This window comes from Panthera leo, chromosome B3, assembly GCF_018350215.1.
Source record: "Panthera leo isolate Ple1 chromosome B3, P.leo_Ple1_pat1.1, whole genome shotgun sequence".
Taxonomy (NCBI): domain Eukaryota; kingdom Metazoa; phylum Chordata; class Mammalia; order Carnivora; family Felidae; genus Panthera; species Panthera leo.
The window spans coordinates 143,163,270-143,179,022 of NC_056684.1; the positions used below are offsets into that span (position 1 = coordinate 143,163,270).

The 15,753-nt window shown below is 50.8% G+C and overlaps 1 non-coding gene across 1 annotated transcript; it reads right to left on the reverse strand.

Annotated features, from left to right (window-relative positions):
• Nucleotides 1-6,338: 6,338 nt before the first annotated feature.
• On the reverse strand, nucleotides 6,339-6,398 carry LOC122223333. Its single transcript, XR_006204210.1, has one exon. It is a non-coding gene; the product is annotated as a U7 small nuclear RNA (small nuclear RNA).
• Nucleotides 6,399-15,753: the final 9,355 nt, after the last annotated feature.

Genomic DNA, 15,753 nt, shown 5'->3' on the forward strand with positions numbered 1-15,753 from the left:
GCGCTCACCGTGGAATGGCTAAGAGGTGGCCTGATTTCAGTGTCAACGTTAAGTAAACGTGGGGAACATACCTCCCAACACACACGCATCTCTGCACTGTACCTAGTGACGTGAGGGCCCCAGCAAAGTCCCCAGAGCGCAGGAATCTCAGGCAAGAGAAGCCTCATTCACTCATTCATTCATTCACTGCATAATGAACACCGTAGGCCCCCTGTCCAAACTAAAAAGTCGTCAAAACGGTAACTCCCGTCCGCTCTCACCAGCGTTTTCTCCAGCCTGGAGATCGGCATGGCTTCGTCTCAGAGCGAGAGCCTCATCCGTGGGGAGAGCCAGGACGTCAGAGACCCGGGCGAGTGTAGAGCAGAGTCTGTCCAGGGCCCACATCGCCCAACTCCCGGCCCCAGGCTGGTGCCCACGTGGTACCGGGGTGAGACCCTAAATCTCCGCCTAAGTGACCCTGGGCCCAGTGTCATCTCTGTTGACAGGCACGGGTCCCCACCACCGGCCTGCACACGAGTCCTGGGTGTGAGAAAGCCCTTCCGCGTCCTCACCGAGGTATGAGAAACGGCCAAGGGAGCCGGTTCCTTGGAAAATGGGTTGCATTCGCGCCCTGTCCTTCATCCGACATGCCCTCCCTCCACTTCTGGCACTAAAATACAGCTTCATGAAATGGCAAATGTGGATAGCGGTTCCTTTTATAATTCCGCAGTCGAAAACAATTGGCAATACTGTGCCGCACCCCCCCCCCCCCAGGTAGTTTTAGTAATATGAAAATACTGGTCGGCCTCCTGACCTATGAAATCCAGAATTCTGGGAATCCTGGTCTACGTCAAAGCCCTCGTTTTACAGGAAATAAAGTGGACTCGGAGAAAGGAAAGCCTTTGACTGGAGAGTGCTGGAACGCAGCGGGCGGGACGTATTTAAGGGTTTCTGAGTTGTGTATTTATGCAGCCCGTTATGCTGCCTGTCACTGCATCGTTTCCAGCCTGTGGATTTTTTTTCCAGTGTCTCTAGGAAATGCATATTCAAAAGACTTGTTTGAGATAGGTGGTGAGCCTCTTTGGGAATCGTTTTTACTTTGTGAAGTAAAAGTTTAGGTACTTCCTGATTAGAAAATTTTTTCCTGTTTTGGGGCGCCTGGGTGGCTCGGCCGGTTAAGCGGCCGACTTTGGCTCAGGTCACGATCTCGCGGTCCGTGAGTTCGAGCCCCTCGTCGGGCTCTGGGCCGACTGCTCAGAGCCTGGAGCCTGTTTCCGATTCTGTGTCTCCCTCTCTCTCCGCCCCTCCCCTGCTCGCTCTCTCTCTCTCTCAATAATAAATAAACACTAAAAAGAAGAAAAGAATTCACTACAGGGGGCTGATAAGATCAGAGGTGGCATGTGATGCTCGAGTCCCCCAGGCGGGATGTGAGCTGGGGGCGGGGGTCACGTGCAGGACGACCAGCGGCCCCGAGGCGCGGAACCCCCCACCGCCGCCGGGACACGCGCGCGGAGCGTTGCCAAGACCCGGCGAGGCCCCGAGCGCCATAAGCGCCGAGGGCCTAGGGGGCTGGGCCGCAGCAGCAACGGGAGAGACGCGGTGGCCAGGCAAGAACACCGAGGGTTCCCGGTCCTGAAGACGTGGCCTGCCGGGCGCCGGGCGCGGCCCTGACGCGTGTTATCGCCTCCGTGGATCTTCGCACCGAGGCTGGGAGGCAGCCGGCGGCTGGAAACTCGGAGGCACAGGCGGCTCGCCGGGCTCGTGCGTGCACCTGTCGTCAGCGAGTGGCAAAGCCCCGGAAGCCTAACCCGGAGCTGTAGGAGTCCGAACACGGCCGTCGCCTGTCGCCCACCGCCCGCGACCTGGTTCTTCCTGGGACGTGGGTAAGAATCCAGGAAAGAGAAGCAGTTTCTAATGTGGGCGGCAGGCAGCTAGAAGCCGGTGGTCCCAGTCAACATGATGCGTCGGGCTCAGTCACTCGACAGACGTTTCTTTTCTCGAGCAAGGTAGGCCATCCTCCGCACCCCGCCACCTCGCAGAAGAGACCGAATGCGGTACCGAGCACATGCGGGGGTGGGAGGCACCCAGCCAGCCCACCTGGAGCCAGGCGTTCCCAGAGGGATGCGTCTCCTGACCCGATCCAACAAGTAGCACCAGGGCCAGGGGAGAGGCCCCTTCGCGGCTGGAAAGAGTGGGGGCAGAGGAAAGGGGGCACGGGGCCCCCTGGGCTGGCACGGCATCTGTGCCCAGGGGCCCGTCCACCACGCGTGCCGGGTGTGAAGTTCCGGGCAGGGCAGGGCAGAGCCAAGGGGCGGGGAGCGAGAGCAGGGCCGTCACCCTGTGGTCACCTGGCCGTAAGCACGGCCGAGGCACAGCCATCTACAGCAGACTGTTTACTGTGCACCTGCTATGTGCTCCTGGAACTTATTTCCTGGTGGGGAAAGGCAGACGAGAAGAGACTATCGGATAGCAGAAGAGTCGTACAGTCCCAGAGCGGGGCCACCCTCCTCTGATGGGGGTGGGGCGGCCTCCCTGGGGGTGGGCTGTCTAAGGGGGCACCGGAACAGCACGGATCTTGAGAGCCTGGGGGCAGGGGTGGAGGGCGTCCCGGCAGTGGAGACAGGTGTAAGTCCAGGGCGTTTCGGTAACAGTGGAGACAACCGGACCCCGCGCCTGGCTGCCCAAAGAGAGTCCTGGGAAGGGATGGGACGCTCTCTCGTGTGTTCGCTGAGCGGTCACAGACCTCGGCAGCAGCCCGCCCTGCTGGCCACGGGGTCAAGGCCGAAGACCACGGAAACGGGCCCAGCTGACTTCAGCGGACGTCTCGTGTTACGCACGACGGAGAGACACATTCAAGATTCCCAAGAAAACGTGAGGCAAGAATGGTTGTTTGCTTTCTGTTTCTGTTTTTGTCTTTAGCCAGTGAAACTGCTCATCGGCTCTACAGGGCACAGAAAAAATTAATTTAATTATGGGTACGCAACAGCTCCTTCCCATGAGCCCTTCCTGACGAGTGTCGTGCAGAACAAGCTTCAGAAAACCACAAAATCGTCAGAGGACTTTCCGCTTTGGTCAGTGAGGGGGGCCTCGGATGTACTCAGGTGTGGAACTTAGACCAAGGACAGAGCTCTGGGGGACCGAACACTAGGTCAGCGTCGCACTCTGGCATCCTGCACCTGGCAGAAAATGGAACAAAGGGAGAGTGAGTGGACGGGAGTGTGAGCTCAGCGGCTCCCTTGCGGGTGTCAGCTGGGATAAACGGTTAGGTTGGTGACAATGAGGGGGAGGGGAAAGTGGCTATTGGCTAGTTTCCGAGAATCCACAGACAGCGTCTAAGGAAGGAGGGGACAGGGTTAGCACGTGACTATATTGCTATAAAGACCACCGAAACAAGGACACGAGCCTTCCTAAATACCAAACAACGCATGGAAGCAGTTCACAGAGGGGAAGACGTCTCACACACGAAACAGCAAATAGAACATAAAGCATCATGACACCTGAAAACGTGTCACTGCTAACGAAAAAGTCTAAGGTTAACTCCTCTGTTGAAACGGAAAAATATGTATTGTTCAGATTGGCTAAAAAAAAAAAAAAAAAAAAGGCCATTCTGTGCTATACTCTACATTTTGTGTTTATCTGAGACTTGTTTGATAATCGAATTCTATTCTGGGCACAGCACCACCCCTAAAACGACGTGATCCAATGGAAGGATGGGCAAAGATATGTCAAGCTAAGACAAATTAAAAGAAAACAAAGGTCGCTGGGAATGCAAGCTGGTGCAGCCACTCTGGAAAACAGCATGGAGGTTCCTCAAAAAACTAAAAATAGAACTACCCTACGACCCAGCAATGGCACTACTAGGCATTTATCCACGGGATACAGGTGTGCTGTTTCGAAGGGACACACGCACCCCCATGTTTATAGCAGCCCTATCGACAATAGCCAAAGTCTGGAAAGAGCCCAAATGTCCACCTATGGATGAATGGACAAAGAAGATGTGGGATATATATACACCACGGAGTATTACTCGGCAATCAAAAAGAATGAAATCTTGCCATCTGCAACTATGTGGATGGAACTGGAGGGTATTATGCTAAGTGAAATGAGTCAGAGAAAGACAAAAATCATAGGACTTCACTCATATGAGGACTTTAAGAGACAAAACCGATGAACATGAGGGAAGGGAAACAAAAATAATATAAAAACAGGGAGGGGGACAAAACATCAGAGACTCATAAATATGGAGAACAAACTGAGGGTTACTGGAGGGGTTGTGGGAGGGGGGATGGGCTAAACGGGTCAGGGGCACTAAGGAATCTACTCCTGAAATCATTGTTGCACTAGATGCTAACTAATTTGGATGTAAATTTAAAAAAAAATAAATTAAAACATTTAAAAATGTGAAAATAAACAAAAAGAAAACAAAGGTCGCAATTTTGATATTAAGGTATACTTCGGGCCCAAAATATTATACAAGACACAAAAGGACATTTTATAATATTCACGATGAATAAAGAGCACTGATCAATATCTGTGCCCCAGCGTTTCATATGGAAACGAAAGCAGAAACTCATAGGTGCACACTGATAATAGGAGACTTCCATCTCTCTCTCGGATTCAAACATCAAATAAAAAGTTAAAAAATAAAGTTAGAAATAAAGTAGATCTAAATAAAATGAAAAGGTGGATCCCACAGATGGACATTAAATTCTAGTCTTTAAATCAGAGAACACCTCTTTTCAACTTCACCTGCAACATTTTTGAAAACTGATCACGACAAAAGAAAAGAAAACTGATCACATACTAAGCCACAAAAATCTGAAATTTCAAAACAGAGTAATACAACAGCACTCTGTGACAAAACTGGAAATTAGGAACAAAAACTCCCCCAAAGGTCTTTCCGCCTTGAAATTTTTAAGCCACTAAACAACTCTAAGATCAAGAGAGAAATGCAGAATCAATGCAGCATTTCCACAAAAAAAAAAAAAAAAAAAAAAGTAGTAGTAACAAAACCATGACCTGTCAGAATCCATGAGATACAGCCAATGTTGTACTCAGAGATAGATTCCTGGCACTCAAAACCCATATCAAAAGTGTTCAAGTAAGTTAAACGTCAACATAAAAAGCTGCAAAAGAACAAGGTAGTATTTTTAAAAGCAGAAAGTAAAAGGATGTCCAACATCATTAGTTATCAGGGAAGTATCAGTTAAAATCATTATAATCTGTTGCTATACAGCAATAGCATGCACAGTGAATGACTATAATTAAAATCCTGACAATATCAAGTGTGGAACAACAGGAGGTCTCCTGAAGCCTTACATCAGAATGTTTACAGCAGCTTTGCAATGGTCAAAAATTGAAACAAAATATCCATCGACTGTGAATGGATGAACAAGTTGGATACATCCATACAATGGAATACTCCTCAGCAATGAAAAAAAAAAATGAATGAACCACTGATACAGTCAATGTGGATGAATCTCAAAAATGTTATTCTAAGTGAAAAGATACCGATACAAAAGGCTACATGATGTTTGATTCCTTTTTACGTGATGTTTAGGGGCAGGGGAGCTCTAGAAATCTGCGGTTGCCAGGAGCTGGGGTAAAAGAAAGCCACCACAGAAGGGCACAAGACAGCTTTTTGGGGGCGATAGGGAAACTCAGTATCTGAATTGAAGTGGTCACTACACAACTGTATGCATTTGTCATAACTCATAGAACAGTAGATTTTAAAGAATAGAATCTTGCCATATTGAAACTATATCCCAATAAACCTGCCTTAAATAAATCAGCAAAAAAAATTTTTTTTAATAATAAAAAACTAATATTAGGTCCAAGGACCCGATGGTACACCAAGTGTTGGTCTGAAAAGAAAGCAGAGTGTAACAACAACAACAAAATTCGAATCATTCCAAAAGCAATACTTCATTAAGAAAAATTTTTGAATAGAATTTTTTCAAAAGTAGCAATTAAGAAAGAAAAAAAGTAGAAATTTAGTGAATTAAGTTTGAAACCAGAAAAAAGAAAAATTGATAAATTATTTTCTTTTTTAAGTTTATTTATTTATTTTGAGGGGGAGGGGCACAAGTGGGGGAGGGGCAGAGAGAAGGAGAGACAGAATCCCAAGCAGGCAAGAATCCCAATCACCGAGCACAGAGCTGAGGTGGGGCTTGAACCCACGAACTGTGAGATCATGCCCTGAGCTGAGATCAAGAGTCGGGTGCTTAGCCAACTGTGTCGCCCAGGTGCCCCCGATAAATTACCTTTTTAAAAAATCAAAAGGTAAATAAGTCACTAGCCAATTTGTTTTTTTTATTTTATTATTTTATTTTTTTATTATGGGGGGATGGGCAGGGAGCAGGGGTCTTCCAGTAAGGACTGAAAAACCTGCTAGACAAATTCTAAGAGATGTAACACTCAGTTTGGGTTTTTTTAATGGCATGGGTGAACCCCTAAACATCCAAAATAAAAAATGACAGAAGAAAAATAACCATCAATTCAGAAGACATTTTTTTAAACCATGAGACTAATCTGCATAACAATAGGAAAATAAATTTGAAATGGGTAATTTTCTAGGAAAATATAACCCAAACTGACTCCAGACAAGATAGAAACTCTAAATCAGGAGTTAGTGAAAAAAAGTTTTTGAAGAACCTTTCCTTAATAAGAGAACCATGCTGTGTTAATCAGGGTTTTCCAGAAATACAGAACCAATAGGATGGATGGATAGATAGATAGATAGATAGATAGATAGAGGATAGATAGGTAGATAGATGATAGATAGATAGATACATACATACATACATACATAGCTAGGGGATAGATAGAGGATGGATAGATAGATAGATGATATAGATAGATGATAGATAGATAGATAGATAGATAGATATTAAGGAATTGGCTCATGTGATTACGGAGGCTGGCAAAGCCAAAATCTCCGGGTAGGCCGGCATGCTACAGATCCAGAGAAGAGCCGGTGTTGCAGTTCAAGTCTGAAGGCCATCTGCTGACAGAATTCCCTCTTGTTTGGGGGAGGTCAGACTTTTGACCTATTGTGGCCTTCGACTGATTGGATAAGGCCCACCCATATTTGGGAGGGCAATCTGCTTTTACTCAAAGTCTACCAATTTAAATGTAATCTCATCCAAAAACATCCTTACTGAAACATCCCAAATAAGTCTTGACCATATATCTGGGCACCATGGCCCAGACAAGTTGACATCACAAGTCTACCCCATGTCAACTTGGCACCCACATGCTTCTCCTTAATCCATTCTTAATCTCCATACGAGGAACAGAAACAAGGTCATAATTCTACCACATGACACAACTATCCTGCAGACACCCTACCAGAAACTAGGATGTGCTCAAAGAATGAATGTTAAAAAAGAATGTTAAAAGTACACAGGAGCCAATTTGTAGGAACCCTCACGATTCAAATCTAGAATAATCTGAGCATGAAATGTTGTCACGTAACAACTATCCAAGATACATGTTTGGGTGAAACAAGGAAGTTCCAAAACAGTATGCACAGTAGACTCCTATTATGTGCATCCACACATATACATATATATAGTATCCTAAAATCTAATATATACTACATATCATGTACTATATATAATGTTAGTATGTGAGAAAACTAGATAAGTATCCCAAGGACTTAGGTATGTCTGGAGAATTCTGGAACATTTGCACTGATTTTACAAATCCTTTACGTTTCCTTTTGTATTTTTTTAATGTTTATTTATTTTTGAGAGAGAGAGAGACAGAGCGCGAGCAGGGGAGGGGCAGAGAGAGAGGGAGACACAGAATCGGAAGCAGGCTCCAGGCTCTGAGCTGTCAGCAGAGCCCGATGCGGGGCTCGACCTCACAAGCAGCAAGGTCATGACCTGAGCCCAAGTCGGAGGCTTAACCGACTGAGCCACCCAGGCGCGCCATACATTCCCTTTTTTAAAAATTGTGTCTAACGCCTGAGTGCCGCATCTGAAATCAGCCAGGTCCAGCTTGCCTGCAGGCTGTGAGCTGACTTACAATCTCCCTTCTCACCACCAGAGCACAGGAGCCAGGCCACCTCACCACCATACGGAATGTCTGCTTTGAGCCTCCGCCTGCTCAGCCCTTTTTACGTTACCCCTTGTCTGATTGCCCTGTAAACTGAACACTCTGTGCTCCTTGACTTGCCCTCCCAGCATCACGCATTCTAAAGGACTTTTAATGAAATTAAACTCTGTGGGATGAGAGGAACAAACATTATGTAGTCGGTTACATTTCTCCAGCCTGACAGCCACGGGCTCCTCAAAGCTGGAAGAGGGGAAGCAACAGAAATGACACGTCCTGAGCGCCTACAACAAGCTGGGCTGTCCCTTGGCACACAGCGTCTGATCGAACTCTCACAGGCTGGTGTTGCGAGTCCCCATTTTTCAGATGAGAACACTGAGGTTCTGAGAGATGATGTGATTTACGCAAACTCACTAGCTAGTCAAAGGTAGAGTCAGAATCCAAATGCAGGTCAGTGGGGTCCTAAGATCTTGCTTTGCCCTCTATGACACCCTCACTTGTCCCCAGATTTATGGATGAAGCAACTAAAACCCCTGGGCATTGGTGCCGGACCCTCAGAACTCAGGTGAGCAGGTGTCCAGAACATGCCCTAGTTAATGCTCCCTCAGCCTTCAAGTCTGGTATGTGCCCAGCCATGACCAGTGCAGTGTCACCTAGCATCAATCTATGCCTGGTATCTCCATCAGAGAGGCAGAACCTGAGACCTAGGGAACTGGGGGAGCCGGCCAAGGTCACACAGCAGTACCATCGAGGGCCTGAATCTAGGGACGGCTCTCTGGCCTGGGCAGGCCTCTCGGTCCTGCTATCCCCTTGAAACCCTGCTCCTCCGTCCTCCGTGTCCCCTTGTGTTTCTCTCTCTCTCTCTCTCTCTCTCTCCTGCCTCCCTTCCTTCCCTTCATCTTTCTCTGTCCTCACTATAACCACTTACAAATTCTCATCCACCTGAAGTGTTGCTGAATTTGAGACAGAGGTGGGAGGACCTTAAAGATGGGAATACAACCCCCACACTTTACAGATGGACAAACTGAAACCCAGAAAGTCTCCCCCACGTGTTCAGATTTCAACTCCAGCCTTTGCTCAGCTGTTTCCTTTCCTGCCTGCCCACCTCCCTCCTGCCCTTGCACACCTCCCATGAACAGCCATCTGGCTCTTGCCTGCAGCCAGAGGGGGCTTCCAAAATCACTCACTTGATCAGTCTACACTCTACCTAACAACCCTCCAAGGATCAAAACGCTGGCCTTGCTACCTTCTCTACTCTCCTCCTATGACAAGCTAAATCTTACCCACGATGAGCCTTCCAACTTGCTACTCCCTGCTCTCTCCCTGACTTGATTATTAGCTATTTATCATTCAATCTCAGATCTCCCTGGGGCCCAATCCTGAGGCACTCACAGAGTCTCCCTCGTCTCCAACTTCACTGTCTGCCTGAGTAGACCACGAGCCTGGACCTGTCCTGTTCACCACTGTGCCTCCAGTCTCTGGCGCTGTGCTGCACGCCTCCCCGAGCCAGTTCACGGCCCAGTCAAAGTTTAACGGCAAGGTGAAAAAAAAATGTCCCAGCAGAGGAAAGGAGATGATCCCGGCAGGGAGAAGTGCCATCAAAAGTTGTGTGCAGATCATGTACCCCAATGTTTATAGCAGTGCTCTCAACAATAGCCAAATCATGGAGAGCCTAAATGTCCATCCACTGATGAATAAAGAAGATGTGGTTTATATATACCATGGAATACTACTTGACAATGAGAAAGAATGAAATCTGCCCATTTGCAGCAACACGGATGGAACTGGAGGGTATTATGCTGAGTGAAATCAGTCAGGCAGAGAAGACATGTCATATGTTTTCACTCATATGTGGATCTTGAGAAACTTAACAGAAGACCATGGGGTGGAGGAGGGAAACAGAGAGGGAGGGAGGCAAACCATAAGAGACTCTTAAATACAGAGAACAAACAGGATTGATTGCGGGGGGGGGGGGGGGGGGGGGGGATCAGGAGCAAGGGGAAAATGGGTGATGGACATTGAGGAGGGCACTTGTTGGGATGAGCACTGGGTGTTGCAAGCGATGAACGATGGGAATCTACGCCTAAAGTCAAGAGCACGCCGTATACACCGTATGTTAGCCAACTTGACTATAAATTATATTTTTTAAAAAAGTTGCGTGGAGGTATAGGAAGCAGGCCTGTGGGACTAGACTGAGGTGCGAGCAGAGGGTACTTGGGGGAAATGAGGTTAGGAGATTCTCTTCCATGTAATAAGCACCCCTGAACGCCATGGCAGGCTCTGTGCCCACAGGGCACACAGGCGGGCGCTGCTGGGCCCCGATGGTCCTGTGCGGAGCCACTCCTCTGGGGTTTCTCCACATCTGAGTCTCATGGACGTCCTCACCGCCACCCCCAACAACACGAGCACCGACACCGCCTAATGTGCATATAATTCGAAGGGGTCACGGCCCCCAGGAGCCCAGCCAAGGACCACGGCTGACGTATCCCTAGTCTGGCTGGAACGACAAAAATCAAACGAGTGCCGGGAGCACAAGTCAGGCCACGACGACCCTGAGGAAGGAACGGAAGCCGGAGGGACACGATGTCAGAGGCAGGGAAGTGATAACGGTGGTTGGCCCCTGGGGCCACGTTAAGAAATCTGTCCCAGGCTCCCGAAACGGGACAGAGGTGCGGAGGCGAGCAAAGGTTTCAGGGCGAGGAGCGCCCTAATCTCACTGCCGGCTCGGGAAAATGACGCAAGGGCCACGCGAGGCCACCGTGAAACGCTACAGCTCCACTCCTGCCCGGTGCACTGTGGGCGTCAGGGGTCGCAGCCCGACGCCAGGTCTCGCGGGAGGGCGAGATTCACGCGGATCACAGAGATTGGGCGGGGAGGGGCGGCCAAGGCTTCCGTCCTCGAGCAAAGTCCCGCCCCCTGGCCGGGATGGGCCAATCCCAAGGCCTCCCCGTTCTGGCCTCAGGGATTGGTCCTGGGGCTCACGTGACCGAGCGGCCTCTCGGACACGTGACCGCCGCGGCGGCCTTCTTGGTTTATCTGTGGCGGGAGAGAGCTGGGGACCTAGACCGGGGCGCGGAATTGGGGACGGCGGAGCTCCGAGGCTTCCCGCCGGTGCCGGCCTCCGCCCTCGTCCTGTGCAGACGGGCCGGCCACCTGCCTGCTGGGCCTTCGGAGTGAGCTGGGCGGCCTCGGTGCCCTCGCCTGTGAGATGGTCCCAGGGTCGTCCAGGGAACAGCGTTGCCGGAGGCCTATGGGAGGCAGCGGGGACGTGCACGGCCGTGTGAAGCAGGGCGATGGCCCGAAGGACCAACCGGGAGTCCCGAAAAGCTGACCGTGGGTGAGGTTGTTGAGCAGAGCAGAGCCCCTGCCCTCGGCTGACTTCCGCCAAGGGTTGTGTGACGGGCCCCTTGGCTTTCGTTGCAGACGATTGAGCAAGATACGGCTGGGTGAGTTTGCAGATCTGATTGGCCTTATTCGGCAATTCCCGAGCGGGACAGCGTCCCATCCCGCCAGTGGCAAGGAGCTCTGAGGCGCTGTAGAAAACGGGAGGCTCTCGTAGACAGAAGTGGGCCAGAAAAAGGAAGTTTCTAGCAAAGGGTGGCTTCTTTTCAAGCGAGGTCACCTTCCTCTAGCGAGAGACAGGCGTCTGTCAGCCAGATAACCTCACTAGTGCTAACCCGGTAGTTCTAGATGACTAGTTAAATTAGGTCACGTTCCCGGGAGGGGCTGAAACCCCAGTTAGGTTAGGTATGAAGCCTTGGATCGCTGACAAAGGTTTAGCACAAGTGACTCCCATTTGGGGCCTTTTGTTCCTTTTTCAACGTTGCTAAAACTTTACAACAGCAGTGTCCGTAGTGTACTTGAGGCCTGTAGTCGGGGACAGACTGCTGAGGCCTCACGGCCTGGAAGTGGAGGAGCCAAGGCTGAACCTAGACATCAGCGCGACCAACCTGCAGACCCTCAACCAGGTGGCTTTTGCACCCTGAGAAGTGAGCCAACGGGACCACCCTCTCTCCATGCCCTTGGGAGTCACCCAAACCTTGAGGACGCTCCCTTTTGTCACTGCTGTCTGCTCAAGATACTGGTGACCCTGGAGGGCGGGGCCGGGTGCTTCCCAGTCTCCCCTCCTGACTGGGGCAGAACTGGCTGGCGTCTCCAGCCTGTTACACGAGGGACAGGAGGGCCTCAGGCAGAGCCGGGAAGAAGAGAAGCAGTGGGAGGGAGGGGCCTGGAAGCCGGAACTGGAAGGAGGGCGGGAGAAATGTGCCAGGACCCCAGGAGAACCACCCGCAGCTTGATCCATTCGGTTCAACAAGAATCCGTCAAACACCCGCTCGCTCCAGGCGCTGAGGATCTAGAATTAAACAGAAGAGGTAGACATCCTCACCCTCCTCGAATTTCCCTTCCAGTGCAGGAGAGAGACCATAAACAGAGTAAACGTTCACACCGTGTTCGAAGTGATGCAGGCTCCTGGGAAAAACCAAAACTGAGAAAGGGTCTAAGAGGTGGGGACAGCTTTACACAAGGGGCAGGGTAGGCCTTGCTGAGAAGGTGACTTGGAAGGAAGTGAGGGAAGAGCATCCAGGCAGACGGCGCAGTGCGTGCAAGGGACCCGCGGTGGGAGGGAACCTGCAGCGGAGTGTGGCTTTGAGGAGTAGGCAGGCATCAGAGAGGTAACAGGTGGCCGCAAAAAGGGCTTGGAATTTTAACTGAGATAAGGCCGTGGAAGGGTTTGAAGACAGGCTCCGCTCCCCACATGAACTGCTTTGCTGTTCTTGCCAGCTGTGCACCCTCCGGAGGCAGGAAGGCATTATGCCTTCTGTCCCCAAAACCACATTGGCCTCTCTGTCGTCTTTGCCCAGGACGGGCAGCAACCCTGTTCTTCCACTTGATTCTCCTGTCCCTGACCCCCACTCTAGTCTGTGGAATCTTCATGGGGAAAACCTGGCCCTGACCAGTCTGTCTCCCTCTGCATCGTTCGTTGCCCAGGGATCTGAGCTCCGAGGCTGCCACACAGGGTGTGCACATGCTAAGGTAGCCGGTGGGAGCGAAAGCTCCAGGCGGTGTGTCCTAGCAACACCCAGAGCTGGGCTCTCAGAGGGTCAACAGTGATGTGGGAGGCCTGTGCAGCACCTCCAGAAGGGGGTCGGCTTTCGGCCTGGGGACCCCACCTGTCGCTTGTGTCCCCAGCCTTGAAGTGGGACTGTATTTCCATCGTTAGCCCCAGTGTCTAGAAAATCGGGCGTTCCCAGGTCTCAAAAAGCTTGTGGTCTGGGATGGAGCACCTGGGTGGCTCAGCCAGTGAAGCATCCCGACTCTCGGTTTCGGCTCAGGTCATGATCTCATGGTTTCATGAGTTCAAGTCCCACATCAGGCTCTGCACTGACAGCGCAGAGTGTGTTTGGAATCTCTCTCTCCCTCTCTTTCTTTCTGCCCCTTCCCCTGCTCATGCTGCCTCTGTCTCTCAGAATAAGTCAACGAACCTTAAAAAAGAAAACAAAGCTTGTGGTCTGGGAGCATAATTAAGGCGCTGGAACCATGGGCCCAGAGGTACAGTGTTCACAGCACAGCTGTGCAGACTGTGTGGCCGCTTCTCCGCAGCCTTTTCCCGACTCCCACAGCCACCCACCAGCAGCATCAGGATGTCTGGTCCCCAAGAGGAGGGGCTCACTGGCGGATTCGGTCATCACAGTATCCCTTGCCTGACTGTCTCTTTTATTTTCAAGTCAGGTGCTTTAACAAGAGTATCTGGGAAACACAGTGGGAGCATCTTTATTTTATTTATTTACTTTTTAAAGTAAGGCTCCACATCCAACATGGGGCTCGAGCTCATGACCCTGAGATCAAGAGTCGGATGCTGTACCGACCTAGCCAGCCAGGTGCCCCGATACGTTATTATTTACTAAAGCCCATAATTCGGATTTTCTTAGTTTTTCTTGGTGTCCTTTTTTGGTGCCAGGATCCCATCAAGGGCACCGCATCACATGAAGTTGTGCACCTCACTTTCTTCTGAAGGTGCAGTATTGAGAGGAGGCTAAAGCAGCACAAAACTGCCGACCTTTTCCTTGGCTTTAAGTCTGGGTAAATGCTAGGGCTGGGGCTGCGTTTGGGTTTTGGTGTTCTGCCTGACAGGTGTCAGCTGAGTGGGGCTCTTGGGTCCTTTGTAAAAGGAAGGGCACTGAGGAGAAGCCCCACACCCCAGACTGTCCCCTCTCAGAACTGCCCCTCGGGCTGGGGGTGATGGGGAGTTATGGTTTAATAGGTTGCAGATTTCTGTTTGGGATGATGGAGACATTCTGGACATGGATGGTGGTGAGTGAGGGCTGCACAAATGTACAGATTTCCTTAATGCCCCTGATTGCACACTTAAAAATGGTTCAGATGGTAAGTTTTATGTATTTTCACCACAATTGGTTTTATGTCTTTTTAACGTTTATTTGAGAGAGCGTGTGTGCGTGCACAGGGGAGGGGCAGAGAAAGAGGAAGAGTGAGAATCCCAAGCGGGCTCTGGGCTGTCCGTGAAGAGCCCAGTGCGGGGCTTGATCCCACGACCTCAAGATCACGACCTGAGCCAGTATCAAGAGGCGGACGCTTAAGCCACCGAGCTACCCGGGCGCCCCCACAATTTGTTTTAAAGCTGAAGAAACGAAGATGCAATTTAAACAAGACTTCTGCTCCTTGCTTTTCGGTAAAGGAAACCTGTGTGTTTCACCACAAAGTGAAGCTGTCCCTTGAAGGCCTTCTGTTCCCCAAGTCGGCTTCCTCCACAGACCTGGGACCTGCCATCGGTGCGGATGGGGCTCGGGCACCGTCACCTTTACTGTTACCGCTAATGGCGGCAGTAGGACAGCCTGTGATTGATCACTCCCTGTGCCGGCAGCCTTGCCACTTGACCTCACACAGCCCCAGGGGCGGTTCTGCTCACGGGCCTCATCTACGGAAGGCCACGGCAGCACAGAGATTAAGGGACCCACCCGCGGTCACACAGCTGGTGGCAGCAGTGGCAGGATGCTGCGTGAGCCGGGCCTTTCTCGCCACCCACTGCGGGGCCAGCGAGGCAGCCCAGACTGCAAAGCCATCCTCCTAGCCGACGTGTCCTTCGACAGGCCGGGGGCATGGGGGAGGGGGGCGGAGTGAGGCTGGTGTGTGGCCGCAGAATACTCCCTCTGGTCAAAACAAGGACTGGCAAGAGGGACTGGCCGCCTTCCGTAAAAGCAAAACAAACGACGGGGAGCCTGGGTGGCTCAGTCAATTGAGCTTCCGACGTCGGCTCAGGTCGTGATCTCAAGGTTTGGCCCAGAGCCTGGAGCCTGCTTCGATTCTGTGACTCCCTCTCTCTGCCCGTTCCCCATTGCGCTGGCTCTCTCAAAAATAAACAAACATTTTAAAAAACCCTGCGATAACGGCCATGTTTATCAAACACGTGGCTCCGGGTTCTAGATAGTGCTCTCCAAGTATCCCCATAGATCTCTAGCCCCACGGGGGCTGGGTATTGATGTTCCACCAAAAGAGTCCCATAGCCAAGTAGCTTGGGAAATGTTGCACCTGCCCCTGTCCCCAGCGATTCAAAGGACTTCTAGAGGCTCTGAAAAGTCCTGTTATGAAGAAACAGGTTAAGCTTTGTCTAGCCCAGCGATTCCTGAACTTAGTTGACCCCCACCACCCATTTCGATATGAGACCCATTGACAGGGGTGCCTGGCTGGCTCAGTCTGTAG